Genomic DNA, 11,511 nt, shown 5'->3' with positions numbered 1-11,511 from the left:
ACGAGATGGACTGGCCAAGTGGCAGCATTGATGGACTCTAGTGTGGCAACAGTAGTGAGGTTGGCCCAGGAACAGGCAGTGTTTCATTCTGCTGTGCATAATGTCACCATGGGTCTATGCTGACTCAATGGCACTTAACAACAACAACATTTTATACAGGAAATTAAAGTGATAATAAATTGACTAATTATTCTCTTACCATCCTTCTTAAGAACTGTAACATAGTCAATATCATTTCATATGCTCATTTGATATTCTAACACCTTACTTTTTTACCCATAGTAGTATCCACTGTCATGATTTTTGTATTTTTCATTCTCCATTTCTCAAAAGTGAGAGTAGAAGTATGTGCTTATATCCTTAAAGTAACAGCATTGTATGGCTTATTTTTAACATTACAGAAAATATGTTTTCTTTTACAAATCATCATTCTCTCAATATTATATTTTGAAGTTTGTTTCTGTTGTGTGTACTTATAGCTAGTTTATTTCAATGCGTAATAATTTTGCATTTTATAAAATTATCACTACTTTGTTTTCCATAGATGTTAGTATTAACCAGGCTTTTGTTTTGTTTTAATTAACAACGCTTCAATGGACACTCTTGTAAATACTTTCTAGAGGACACTTGCTAAATTTTTTCTAGGACAATGAAAACTTTAATTTCCTAGAGGACTACTCACAATGCAGATCAGGTGGCCTCAACCCCAGAGTTTCTTAAATAGTAGATTTGGGGAGGGGTTCAAGAATTTATTTTCTAGCAAAGCCTCAGGTAATGCTGATGTAATTGAAAATTAAATCAAGAACCCCATTAGATACTAACAGTGAAATTGTGATTTTTCTGGTATGATAATATACAAATTTATAGGATTATCTACTTGAATTCACAAAAAAATTCATACTTTTTCAAAAGATATGTAAACAATTTGCATTAATCTACCTCATCATCACTTCATGTTAACAAATTTTGGTAACTATAGTATTTCAGTTTCTCAAGATATACCTATGCATTCAGAGGTTATCAAGATATAGTTTTCAAAAACTTCAAGAATCTTTATTATGAAGTCTTTCATTTAAACTCTTTAATTCACGTGTACATATGGGGTCCTGGTGTGGCACTGCAGTATAAGCACTGTAATGACAATTGCAATGTTTAAACCCACCAGCTGCTCCTCAGAAACCCTATGAGTCTGAATCCACTCCACGGCACTTAACAATAACATCATCATCTTGATATGTTGTTGTTGTTAAGTGCCGTGAAGTCAGTTATGACTTACAGTGATCCAGAATAGGGTGTCCAAGGCTTTAAAAAGAAAATCTTTGGGGAACAGAAAGCCTTATCTTTCTTCCCATATATGATCTAAATGTGAATAGTTGTTTTTATGTACCATCAAGTTGATTCCTACTCATAGCAATCCTGTATAGTGCCATGTAAAGTGCCATGGACTGCCAAAAGAACCAATAGATCTGTTTTAGAAGAAGTGCAACCAGAATGCTCCTTGGAGGCCAGGATGGCTAAGCTTCATCTCTCATACTTTGGACATATTGTCCAGAGGAAACAGTCGCTGGAGAAGGATGTCATGCTGGGTAAGGTGGAGGGTCGGAGAAAAAGGAAGACCCCTAACGATATGGATTGGCCAGGTGGCATCATTGATGGCGTCAAGTGTGTCAGCGGTAGTGAGGTTGGCCCAGGATCGGACATTGTTTCGTTCTGCTGTGCATGGGGTCGCTATGAGTCGGTTCCGACTCAATGGCACCTGACAACAACATAGGGTTTCCAAAGAACAGCTTTTGAGTTTGATCCTTGAACCTCGGACATCACAGTACTTACGAATCTTGCAGTCTAGTGCTTATCATACAGCCGCACACCAAATTCAAAATGTTGGTTTGAACATCACGTCCGGAGTTTCAAACTCACCAGCTACAACTAGGAAACCCTACACAGGGTCACTATGTGTTGGAACCAACTTCGTACTTAATAGTAGTCTCGGCTACCTTATAGAAAGAAGGTGGCAATGAGTTGGAACCAACTCAATAGCACAAAACAACATATATATAAATTTTCAATTTCATCTTTAGCTATTCTCTGCTTTAACCTAAAAAGTAAAATTTTTAGTTTCACAGTTTTAAAATTTTGAGGAATTGTTCACTTTTAAATTCATCCTAGCCATTGTTGGGAGTCTAGGTGTGGTGCTAAACATTGGACTGCTTACCGCAAGGCCCAAGGTTTTAAACCCTCCAACCACTCCTTGGATACCCTATTCAGGATTGCTAAAAGTTGGAAAAGACTGAACAGTTCTTACCAACAACAACATGAAAGTAATATTTGCACAATTCTTTGAAATCCTGTTGTAGAGCTGTAGTATAAGCACTGGACTGCTAACCACATGGTTGATGGTTCAAGCCTACCAGTCACTCCACAGATATCCTATACAAGATCTCTGTGAATCAGAACCAATACACAGCACTTAACAACCACAAAGTCAATAGCTCCTTGCTCCCTACTATTGTTTTACCTTTTATTTATTTAATCATTACATACATTTATACATATAAAATTTTTAAACTGGAATTTTTAATTTGATGATTTCAATATCTAAGTAATATGTGGTGCTGTAAGATCAGCAATGGACTGTGAACCACAAGATCAGCAATTCAAATCCACTAGCTGCTCCTCAGAAACACTGTACTGGGTTGCTATGAGTCGGAACCGTCTTAATGGCACTTAACAACAAGATCTAAATTAAGGTTTCTTTTTCTTTGTTTGTTTTTCTAGAGCAATTTGCTTAAATTCGTTTCAGAAACTAGGGGCAACATTCACCTTACCCAAATAGACTTGGAGTGTAGGGCCATCTATCCAAGGCTCATTTTCCAGGCTACAAAGCTCCTAGATGTATTTATTTTCCATGCAATTTCACACTTGGCAACTACTTGCCATTTGACAACATGTAATTGTTACTCCATTCCCAGGTTTTAGTCAGTATCTCCCTATTCCTCCATTGCTAGCGGTGGAATGGCTCTTTGATATTAAATCTTTCCTAGAAACTCAACACTTTAATAAAAACTTTGTTTTGTGGAAGATCTTTTATTGATTTATTTTTGTTAATAATAAAGGTACTTTGGAGTATCTTGTGTGCCATCCTACCTAAAGGTATTTCTAAAATAATTAGCTACATCTAATCAGTTTGTCATATAGATAAATAATGTCTCATACTGTAAATCCAAAATATATGAACATTAAATGATTTTATGTATGTAAAGTACTTTAAACAATACACAAAAGATGAGAGTGCTTAAGAAAGTTTATGGGCAAATGAAATTACAAGATAATGGAATCTTTACTTTAACGTTTTGAAACCCCCTTGTACATGCCGTTTAGGTTGCTACCATTATTATCAGCATACTACTGCTTTAAAGAACAAATACATGTTAATGTGGAAAGAATTCATATAACACAGCCGTCTTTTAAGAGTCACTCCAAGCTCATATATGATCTATTACTAAATAATTTTCAATAATGATTTACCTTCATAAAATTCTTACCTGTCCTGAATATGTGGCATACTAGTAACATTCAGAAATCATTTTGATGGTAGCCTTTTTGCATTTATTAATATGGAAAGAAATGATTAGATGTTTACATTGTGCAAGATTCAGCACTAGTTGGTGTGAATTGTGCAGGCAAAGAGGAAACAATCTCTTCCTTTACACAATTACCAAGTGATGACTTTAGAGTAAAAATGTATTTTTTTAAAAAATCCTAAAATGAACTTTACATTGTGAATTATTATAGTCACTTCTGTGTACTTACTTCCTGTTTCCCTTTTAGCAATATTTGTGATAAATACTTGAGAGAAATCGAAGGTTACACAAAAAGCATGTGGATGCAAGGTAGATTTTTCCTTGAAATTAGTGTCAAAGCAACATAATACAGATTTACAGAGACACATGGGCGCTTTTAAATTTCATTAGCCTAGGTCAGTGGTTCAAGCTCACTAGCTGCTCCTTGGAAACCCTATACAGGGTCACTATGGGTCGGATTGACTTGACAGCATTAAACAACAACAACATGTGAAATAAGGGAGTCCTGGTGTGACATTGTGGGTTAATGCATCAGACCGCAAAGCCATTTGAACTGCAAGGTCTGCGATTCAAGCTCAACAGCTGCTTCTCGGAAACCCTATACAGGGTCGCTATGAGTTGGGATCGACTTGACAGCACTTAACAACAAGTATGAAGTAAAATAAAAACAGATCCTCATTGGGAAGCCTAATTATAGAACAAAATGTCAAATTGTCTGTGACATCACAAAACAGTCCTGGGGAAGAGACATTTTAGTAAGCAGCAAGAATAAAATACTGCTAAAAGGGTTCATGTTCATTCTCTCATTCAGTCTTTCTACAATATACATTTGAATTCATTGAGTCTTTACGTATTTTATCCAAGGTTACCCAGCTGGAAACTGGCAGAGTTACAACTTATTTTACCACTACCTCCTCCTGCTTTTCTTCATTCATTCACTCACTTATACGAATGGTATCTCTGGGACAAGTGAATATACTAGCTGTCTGACCTCTTCACATTTTTTTCTAATTCTATCCAGAAAATATATAGTAACTGCATGTACGTTTACCTACGTGAAAGGAAGTACTACTTTTGAGTTTTTCTGTTTCTTGTGTAGATGTTTCCCATAAGAAAGGAAAAAGATGGCTTTTTAAATTTGCTTCTTACGTACCTTAATAGTTTATAAAGTTTTAAAAATGATTCTTATTTTTGAAAGCAAATAATAAGCATTTAAACTAGTAACTAAAAAAAAAAAAAAAAATGTATTTAGTAGCACCAGTCTTAAATATCTGCCAGAATGTAAGGACAGGATCATGTTATTTAAAAGACTGTTTTTAGGAGTTTGAAAGCCATTAGGAATCCAAACTGCTATTTCCATATTCACTCTCCTTCTGTTTCTTATTCTCCTGTGCACTTGTTTTATTCATTCTATTGGAAACCAGCTCTCTCATATTCTCTAAGCACCTAGGCATGGGGCAAGATATACATTTTCAAGCTTTCAGTTCCAACCTTAGTCAGGTATTATATTAGCTAGATCTTTTTATTTTGTTTCGTTCTTTTTGTTTTTTAATATATATCTCAACTTCAAGTTTTCAGAAGAGAATCTGAATTTTCCTGAATCTTTGTCTACCTCTACCTAATTCAAAATTGCAAAAGTGTATGAGTCATGTGGTAGAAACGCAGATAGTTGCCTAGTAATTAAGTCTTTTTCTCATAAAATTTAAAGCATTTACCACCAAGAAATACAAATATATGCCACTATACAGGGTCGTTATGTGTCAGAACCAACTCGATGGCACTTCACAACAACAACATATTTTGGAAAGGAACTCTGGTAGCGTATTGGTTACAAATCAGGCTGCGAACCTTAAGGTCAGCAGTTCGAAACTACCAGCTTTTCCATAGGAGAAAGATGAGGCTTTCTGCTCCCATAAGGATTTATAGCCTTGAAAACCCTGTACAGGGTCGCTATGAGTCGGTACCGACTCCACGACACATACCCACCAATCCCCATACTTTTGGAGGACTTCTGGAATGACGCTGCAGGAACATCCCTGGACTGTGAACCACAAGGTTGGCAGTTCTAACCTACCAGCCTTGGAAACTCTATATAGGGTCGCTATGGGTCGGAACTGACTCAACGCGCTTAACAACAACAGCACAGTATTGGAAGGAGTCTTGGTGTGGTGCTGTGTGTTAGTGTGCTGAACTGCAAAGTCAGTTTGAACTGCAAGTTCAGCAGTGCAATTCACCTGCTGCTCCTTAGAAACCCTATACAGGTTGCTATGATCAAAATCGCTTGATGGTACTTAGTAATAATAACATACTATTGAACGGAAATACAGTTTATTCATACAGCTTTTAAATAGTTTCAGCTACTATAACATCATATCTTTTAAAATAAGAATTCTGGTGAATAAATACTTATACAATGATCCCATATAGAGCATTTCATATTAAAATTGCCATTAAAAAACATTTTGGCATGCTAAAAATTTCCATACATATGTAAGGATTTAATATAGATATAATTTAGTTAAGCATTATTTTCATTTCCTTATCAAGTGTAGACCCAACATGCATTTTATAAATACCCTATGTATGGAGTACTGGTGCAGTGCTGCTGTGGGTTAATGCACTGGACTGCAAGATTGGTTTGAATTGCAAGGTTGGCAGTTCAAACTCACCGGTCGCTCCTTGGAAACCCTATACACAGTCGCTAAGGGTCAGACCTGACAAGATGGCACTGAACTACATACAACATAGCAGTAATTAGTTACCATTAAGTTAAAAATATTTTCCATTTTAGCCATCGCCCATAAATACCATTTACAGTATTCCTTTGGAGAATTAAAAAATGCAGTTAAATAAATGAATTTGCACTAATTTTTCACTATTATTAGAATTACTTAGAATAGTTAAGGATGGGTTGTTATAGTCATTGTGTAGGTGCAATTGAGTTGGTTCCTGATGTATAACAGAACAAAATACTGCCTAGTCCTGTGCCATCCTTGTAATTTTTCTTCAATGTTTGAGCCTATCGCTTTAGCCACTCTTTCAACCCATTTCATTGAGTGTCTTACTGATTTTCACTGACTCTCTACTTTTATAAGGATGAATAGGAGAATGATAAATATGAAAAGTGATAATGAACTAATTATATTTGATAAAGTTTGCTGTTAATCATCTATTCTTACATATCAACATAACTGCTCTTGCTAATCTGTGAGAAGAAGAAAGTTAGCCTTAATTAATATTGTATCACTAATTATTGCATGGAGTCCTGATGGGGTGCTGCAACAAGTTGGAAGCTATGCCAGGGATATTTTAAATATCCATATCATTTAAAGCATTTTAGGAGTTTGAAAGCCGGTAGGAATCAAAAGCAGGGTCACCCATGGTGTACAGACTTTAGCAGACTTTCCAGATTAAGGCAGACTAGGAAGAAGGGGAGATGGACCACTTCTGAATGTTCAGCCACTGAAAAGCTTATGAATAGCAGCAGGACACTGTCTGACACACTGCTAGAAAATGAGTCTCTCAGGTTGGAAGGCACTGAAAATAAATTGGAGAACAGCTGCCACCACAAAATAGAGTTGACCTTAAAGATGTGGATGGAGGAAAGCCTTAGAGACCTTAATTTCCTGATAGGGCAAAATTGAAAATGAGAAGAGGCTGCAAACATTCATTAATTATCAGAATGTGGAATTTAAGACGTATAAATCTAAGGATATTGGAAGTCATCAAAAATGAAGTGGATCAAATAGAGATCAATATCTCAGGCATGCATTGGTGGTCATAGTGGTGGTATACTATTGAATCAGTTCTGACTGATAGATACCCCAGGTAGGGATTTTGAAGCTGTAAGTCTTTACAGGAGCAGAAAACCTTCAATTTCTGCCTTAGAGTGGCCAGTGGATTCAAACTGTTGACTTTGAGGTTAGCAGCCAAACATGTATCTCACTAAGCCACCAGGGTCCCTTATCCTAGGCATTCCTGATCTGAAATGGGCTGGTATTGACCATTTTAAATGGACAATCATATGATTTATTTGTCAGAAACAACATATTGAGCAGGAATAGTGTGACATACATCATCAAAAAGAGCATTTTAAGCTCTGTCTAGAAGTATAATGATGTGTGCAATAGGATAATATCCATATACCTAAAGGGAACACTAGTCGATAACACTATTATTAAAATGTATGCACCAACTAGTAAGTCAAAGATGATGAAATTAAGGAATTCTACCAATTTTTCCTGTTTGAAATTGATTAAACATGCAATCAAGATGCATTTATAATTAATGATGATTGGAGTGTGAAAGTTGGAAACAATGAGAACAAAAGTTGAAGAATATAGCTTTGGTGATATAAATGATGCTGAAAATCACATAACAGAATTTTGTAAGACCAAAAAGTTGTTCTTGTAAATGTCATTTTGCAACAACATAAAAGGCAACTATGCACCAGAAGGAAAATACAGGAATCAACTTGACTACATTTTATGAACAGACTATGGAGAAGCTCAATATTATCAGCCAAAACAAGGCCAGGGGTCAACTGTGGAACATATCATTAATTGTTCATGTGCAAAGTCAAAATGAAGCTGAAAAAATGAAAATGAATCTACAAGAGCCAAAATCTGATCTTGAATACATCCTACCTGAATTTAGAGGCCATCTAAAGAAGAGATTTGATGTTTTAGACACTAATGATGGTAGATCAGAAGAGCTGAGGAATGACATCAAGAATATTGTGTATGAAGAAAGAAAAGTGTCATTGAGAAGATAAGAAAGAAATAAAAGACCAAAATGGATGTCAAAAGAGACTATGACACTTTCTCATGACCTTAGAGAAGCTAAAGCAACTAGGAGAAATGATGAAGTAAAAGAGCTAAACAGAAAATTTCAAAGGGCACCTTGAGAAGACAATGTCAAGTGTAATCATAAAATGTGCAAAGATCTGGAATTAAAAAACCAAACTGGTAGAACATAATCAGCATTTTTCAAGTTGAAAAAACTGAAGAAAAAAATTCAAGCCTCAACTTTCAATGCTGAAGGATTTTGAAAACAGCAGTAACCATCAAAAAAAAAAGAAGATGGAAGGAATACAGAGTCACTCTGTCAAGAAAAATTGTCCAATGTTCAGTCATTTCAAGAGGTACTGGTGGAATTGAAGGAGGAAGTCCAAGCTAGACTAAAGGCAGTAGTGGAAAAACAAGGCACCACGACCAATCAAATACCAATTGAAATGTTTCAACATCTGATGCAATGCTTGAGGTGCTTACTTGTCTAGGTCAAGACATTTGGAAGCTAGCTACATGGTCAACCTACTGTAAGAGATCATATTTATGCCCATTCCAAAGAAAGATGACCCCATGTAATACTGATATCATCAGACACTATCATTAATATTACATGCAAGTAAATTTTTGCAAAAGCTAATTTAAAAATTGTTGCAGCTGTAGATGGACAGGGAGCTGCCAGAAATTTAAACCAGATGTAGAAGACCTAAAACTAGAGATATCATTGCTGACATAGCTTTGGGATGAAAAAAGACATTTATGTGTGCTTTATTGACTTAGAAAAGTTATTTGAGTAACATTGCCAAGAGTGGTAGTTCCAGAACTCCTAATTATGCTTGTGAGGGACCTAAAGGCAGTCATTCAAACAGAACAAGGGCATAGTGAATTATTTAATATCAGGAAAGGTGTATCAAGGTTGTGTCCTTTCACCATACTATTCAATTTGTATGCTGAACAAATAATCCAAGATGTCAGATTATATGAAGAAGAACATAGCTTCAGGATTGGAGGAAGTCTCATTAACAACCTTTGGTATGCATATGACCCAACCTTGCTTGTTAGACACAAAGAGGACTTAAAATTCTCCCTGTTGAAAAAGCAAACAATGCAGTCTTTAGCATAGCCTGCACCTCAATGTAAAGAAAACATAAATCCTAACAACTGTACCAATAAATAAACTTTTCATAAATGGAGTGAATATTGAAGTTGTCAAAGACGTCATCTTACTTGGATCCAAAATAAATGCTCATGGAAGCAGTGGACAAGAAATCAAAGGACATGCTGCATTAACCAAAATGACTGCACAAAATCTACTTTTAAGTGTTTAAGAGTTAAGATGTCACTTTGAAGACTAAGGTGCACCTGAGCCAAACTGTAGTATTTTTAATCGCCTCATGTGCATGTGAAGTTATACACTAAAAAAAGAAAACCATAGGAAGAATCAATGCATTTGGATTATGGTGCTGATGGAGAATACTGAAAGAACCATGGAGTGCTAGCAGAGCAAACAAATCTGTCTTGGTAGAAGTACAGCCAGAGTACTCATTAGAAGTGATGATAGTGGGACTTTGTCTCTCATATTGTGGACAGGTTGTCTGGAGGGACTAGTCTCTGAAGAATGGCATACTTGATAAAGTTGAGAGTAAGTGAAAAAGAGAAACAGTAAGATAGACTGACACAGTGACAGCAACAATTCATTCAAACATAACAACTGTGAGGATGGTGGACTTTGAACCACTGTGAGGACGACTCAAGCATAACAACTGTGAAGACCGTGAAACATGATGTAGTGTTTCATTCTGTTGTGCATATGGTCACTATGAGTTGGAATCAACTGAATAGCACCTAAAAACTACAAGTCAAATAGATCAATCCTTGCCTTTTTTTTTTTTTGGTTAAAGCCTCATGATGTAGTAATTACATGCTTGGCCACACACTTAAAGTTTGGTGATTTGAACCCATCAGCCACTTTATAGGTGGAAGATGTGACAGTTGGCTTTCTTTCTTAAAGATTACAGTCTTTGAATCCCTATGTGGATGTCTTCTCTATCCTATAAGTTTGCAATAAGTTGGAATCAGTTCCATGGTAATGGCTTTGGTTTTTCAGGAGTTTACATCCACTGGTATCCTGCCTAAGGGAATATTTTGATGACAATATCATTAATTTTTCTTACACAAAGATACTAGGGTGAATAGAAAATATTGCTACTAGGGTTCAAATCCATACATGTATGGGCTTATGCCAGCCACAACATGTTTAAATACATATTTACAATCAATGGATGACTGTAGCTAAGTTCTTTCAGTAATACAATTGTCTTAGTCTTATTAGGGAATCTTCAGAAAAGAGGCACAGTAAAAACAGTGGCTTCTCAGGAAATCTGGTGGGACCGTTAAACTCAAGGCAAAGAGATCAGCTCAGAAGGTCATGACAATTATTTTGGGGACTCTAAGTGGGTAAACTTAATATATTTTTCTCAAAGGACACATAGAAATCATAAGGTTTTATTAGGAAGAACTGTTAAGAAAATTGATTTCATATCTCAGGCTGTAAATGAACCTTCCTCCAATCCGGATGCCATATTCTTCTTCATATAATCCAATTTCTTGATTTATTTGTTGAGCAAATAGAGTGAATAAGTATGGTAAAATGTGAAAAAAAATCAGGAATAGTTGTACAAAGGGTTTTGTTTCCATCACAATTGTATACCTACGCATTCTTTCAGTGTAGCAAGAACTGTCCTATAAGAATTCTGTTGAGCAATCTAGCCCACACATCCAACAGCATTCATCTTGCCCCTTAAGATTTCTTTCTGTTCCCCTAACTCAAAGAACACTTCTAGGGAACATGATTTGTGTCCCTTGAGGACACGAAAATTGCCATTTTGACATAGTATAAATCATAGAGCACAGAATGCTTTGGGGAAGTGTTAGTAAAGAGCTGGAAATATTGCGTTCACAAGTGTACAAATACAGATGGAGGATATGTCAAGAAGCAATATCTTTATATTTTGATACATTTGTTTAATAGAGGCTTCTATGATTTTATAGCAATACATTATGATGTATCCTTATACAATTACTTAATAAATATACTAAATGGTAATAAATCTAGAGACATTGAGAGACATCAACTGTAAAAT

General features: G+C 35.8%; 1 protein-coding gene across 1 annotated transcript in view; it reads right to left on the bottom strand.

Annotated features, from left to right (window-relative positions):
- ZNF804A (zinc finger protein 804A) overlaps positions 1-11,511 on the bottom strand; it is a 469,844-nt gene that overhangs the window by 65,378 nt on the left and 392,955 nt on the right. The gene's annotated exons all lie outside the window — the stretch shown is intronic.

The sequence above is a fragment of the Chrysochloris asiatica genome, unplaced genomic scaffold (genome assembly GCF_000296735.1).
Source record: "Chrysochloris asiatica unplaced genomic scaffold, ChrAsi1.0 scaffold00059, whole genome shotgun sequence".
NCBI classification, from domain to species: Eukaryota; Metazoa; Chordata; class Mammalia; order Afrosoricida; family Chrysochloridae; genus Chrysochloris; species Chrysochloris asiatica.
The sequence above is the reverse complement of the archived record's forward strand: the minus strand, read 5'-3'. Positions and strand labels throughout refer to the sequence as shown.